The 3,762-nt window shown below is 36.2% G+C and overlaps 1 protein-coding gene and 1 long non-coding RNA gene across 2 annotated transcripts in view; one reads left to right on the plus strand and one right to left on the minus strand.

Moving 5' to 3' along the window:
- The window catches only part of LOC106468794 (netrin-1-like), a gene marked incomplete at its 3' end in the record, with an annotated part of 93,415 nt that overhangs the window by 44,507 nt on the left and 45,146 nt on the right, over positions 1 to 3,762 (minus strand). The gene's annotated exons all lie outside the window — the stretch shown is intronic.
- Positions 2,681 to 3,762, plus strand: part of LOC111088125 — a 14,808-nt gene continuing 13,726 nt past the window's right edge. The window contains exons 1-2 of the long non-coding RNA XR_002612722.1: positions 2,681 to 2,755; positions 2,900 to 2,901. This is a non-coding gene — a long non-coding RNA (uncharacterized LOC111088125). The remainder of the gene's footprint in view (positions 2,756 to 2,899; positions 2,902 to 3,762) is intronic.

Below are 3,762 nucleotides of genomic sequence, written 5' to 3' on the forward strand. Positions count from 1 at the left end.
TTTAGGTTGGGTTTGTTGTGTAGAGACTTACTCGTTCTTAAGCTGGGCTTATTGTGTAGACTTACTCGTTTTTAGGTTGGGTTTGTTGTGTAGAGACTTACTCGTTCTTAAGCTGGGCTTATTGTGTAGACTTACTCGTTTTTAGGTTGGGTTTGTTGTGTTCAGATTTACTCGTTTTCAACGGTAAGACTGGCCAAACGTTCTTCTATAACGATAGGATCATTATATACTCGATGGTAAGACTGAAGATCAAATTTTCAGGTTGTGATCGAGAATAGTCTACGTCGACAATTATTTTGAGAAGTTTGTACCTCTCAGAAAAACGAGTAACCCTAGATTCAGTCGCTAACTGAAGAAAACTGCTGGGTGACGTCAATGAATAACATATTGAGAACAAACAATATCAGATGAAATAGTTAACGAAATAAGGTGCTTAAAATTTACATTTTTACGATGCAAGTACAAAAGCGTAATACTAGAATGTTATCAAGATACATCTATATAAATAATACGCTTGCGTCTGTCTGTCCGGAACTTTTCTCGCTACAAATCTTATATCGTTAGAAAAGCCTTTGTCTCAGGAGTCTGGATTGCATATTGACTTTTCAATTCAAAATCATCTTACCTTTTTTTTTGCTTAAACAAACTTTTCAATGCAACGAGTATGGTACACAATGGCACAATGTCGTTGTCATCACGTGACGACTGGCTTCGATTTCAACTTTAGTTTTTTTTTTTATTTGCAAAATATTTCACAAACACTTAACTCGCGTGTAATTTGCAAAAAGATATATATATATTAACATTACAATAAATACAATTCATATTCGGGCTTTCTCGACTTATTTGGGTCTAAAATACGCATGAGCAGTTCGTTCAAAACCATGTGCTTATTATTTGTGAACACGCATTCAGACGTTTCTGCATATTCATCTAAGTTGCTTTCATTACAACTTTGTATTTACTTTACTTTGTAATAATTTAGCTTCAGTTAGTTTCATAGACTGTTATAAAGCGTAGCTTAAATGATGTACGTGAAAATGATAGAATAAGGAAAATTCAATCGAACTACCGCAAATGTTTTGTGAATCGCGGTTAATAAAATAATAAAACCTGACTTAAAGTTGTTTTAAAATGCTCTAACATAGGTCCAAGTTTTACAGTCCTTCCCCCAGTGTAAAAGAAAATGTGTTAAATATTTGTAACGGTTTTAAAAACAGTTGGAAATAAGTTACTAAATATATACTATTTTAGCTGTGAGAATGTTTATCTTAGCATGCTTTTGTTATAAATATTTATTACTTTAAACATAGTCCTAGTTCTCATAAACTACAATTCTGTCATTGTAGATAAACACATCATTCATCAGAATCGTTTGTGTTTACTTATTGATTTTAAGTGTTTTGTTTTTACAAGGAAGGATCTTTATTTGAATTGTTTTTGTTCAGTTTCTGTCCACATATTCCTAATATTATCCTAATCTTTCGCAAAATATCTGTCACATATACAAATTCATCTAGTTTTTGTTGTTGTTGTTCAGCTATAAATAGATAATCTGTCAATCCACGCGTATTGATAAGCACATGCATGAATAACCACTATCGAGTTTCTAATTTAAATACACTTATATATTGTTTAATGTTGATTTAACCCTTAAAAACATGTGTACTTGAAAATGATCGCACTAGCCGTAACTGTTTAAAAATATATTCTTCCTGACTGTAAAGACTGTAATAAACAAAAATAAATCTAACAGCAGCCTCATAAGACGACCATGTTGGGTTTTAAAAGAAAGTAACAAATGATGTTATGGGACATCATAATTTTTTTTGAGGGGTGAAACCCAACTGAAGCTACCGCCCTTTCTATATTCCTCAAAACTAGGGGTCATTCGACCAATAAGAACTCGGAAGACACGTGGTTTGGTATCTCCAGACCTCCTCCGATAGATAAGATCTCCAACACCTCCCAATTTTGTATGTCATCCTTTAATCTCTAACCATGAATGACAACAAAGCTGTACGCCCTCTGTTGGTTTACTCAGTAGAGAGACTGGCACAGAGCGAAGAACAAACAGACTATGTAAATATATGCATGTGTTACATCGGTAAGCAAACTTGTGTATCGATACAACATGTTTGCTTCATCTATATTCACGGTGATTAAAAAAGGTCAAAACTCACTGCGTGGGTTTGTTGCCTATACTTCATTATCACAGAGAGACGTCGCCCATATTACTATACACCACGAATGATCTGCATAACACCCAACTCACATCGCCTCAAACCCAATCTTCGAAATACCATCTACACATTAAATATAATATAAAACCGCCTCATAACATAAACACAAAGCAGCAACTTTGCTGTGGATTAAATTACAGTATACAAAGATAGTTGCATGATAAACGCACCAGCAAAGGAAATAAGACCTTAAAAAAAAACAACTTCATGAATAACCTATCAATAAGATAACAGTTATTCAGTGATGAGCTGTGCATTTCAACAAGGTTTTATTACTATCCTGAACCTACACGAGTTAAGGCATTAACAAAGCGAAGAACAAACTTCGATCAAATTGTTTGTTTGTTGTTTTGAATTTTGCGCAAAGCTACTGGAGGGCTGTCTGCTAACCGCCCCTTATTTTGAAGCGATAGAACAGAAGAAAAGCAGCTAGCTATTCAACACCACCCACCGCTGGCTCTTGGGCTACTCAACGAATAAAAGGATTGACCATCACATTATAACGCCCCCACGTCTGGAAGGGCTCACATGTTCGGGAACGTATTTCGATCAAATTCAAAACAACTGTTAGGGATTCAATATGTAGTTGCGGGCGGACACATCAGAAAAGCTATCTTTGGTTCCAATACCTGAACACCTATCCAACTTATTCAAAGAAGTAACTCTCGTGAAGAGAGAGAGAGAGGGAGAGAAACTTCTTAAACTCTTTCGTTATCGAAGGCTTAATAAATATTGGTTTTCGAAACCTAGCGGCTGCCACGCTGTCTTATAGTCACAAATATTTGTTGTATTTATAGTGTCTCGTTTTTGACATAGTCTGTACAAGTGTGTTACCGAGAGCGCTCTTTTTTTCCGCACTCTGCAGCAACTGTTTTTGTCAGCTCAATTTGTTAAGCCTAAAAGGTTGTCCACGTCTTCTTAAGAGTTATATTTCATCCCTTCCTTTTAAGACTTAACGACAGAGGGGGCTAAATATGGATACTTTACTGAGTCGGAGTACCAAGAACTGAGAAATGATTTATGCATGAGAAACGATTCTCTCGTCCACCGTTTTCTATGTAAGGAACGTCAAGAAGAACTGATGACAAGAAAATGTACGAGCCTTGGCTAAAGAATGAATAGTATATGTCGCATCCGAGTTTGTTTTTTTGTTGTTTTTTGTTTCCATCTACGTCTTCATTAAACATTTCTGGCAACCTTTGTTGGCTGTTGGCTCGATTAAAGGAAGGACTTGAAACTGTTTATGCTGTTGATTGTTGTCCTGCAAGTCACCGTTTCTGTACAGATTGTTGTTGTTGTTGTTGTTGTTGTCCTGGGGTAGTGCAAGTCACAGTTTCTGTACAGATTTTTGTTGTTGTCCTGGGGTAGTGCAAGTTGCCGTTTCTGTACAGATTCTTGTTTTTGTCCTGGGGTAGTGCAAGTCGCCGTTTCTGTACAGATTTTTGTTGTTGTCCTGGGGTAGCGCAAATCGTCGTTTCTGTACTGATTTTTGTTGATGTCCTGGGGTAGCGCAAATCGT

The sequence above is a fragment of the Limulus polyphemus genome, unplaced genomic scaffold (assembly GCF_000517525.1).
Source record: "Limulus polyphemus unplaced genomic scaffold, Limulus_polyphemus-2.1.2 Scaffold3167, whole genome shotgun sequence".
Lineage (NCBI taxonomy): Eukaryota > Metazoa > Arthropoda > Merostomata > Xiphosura > Limulidae > Limulus > Limulus polyphemus.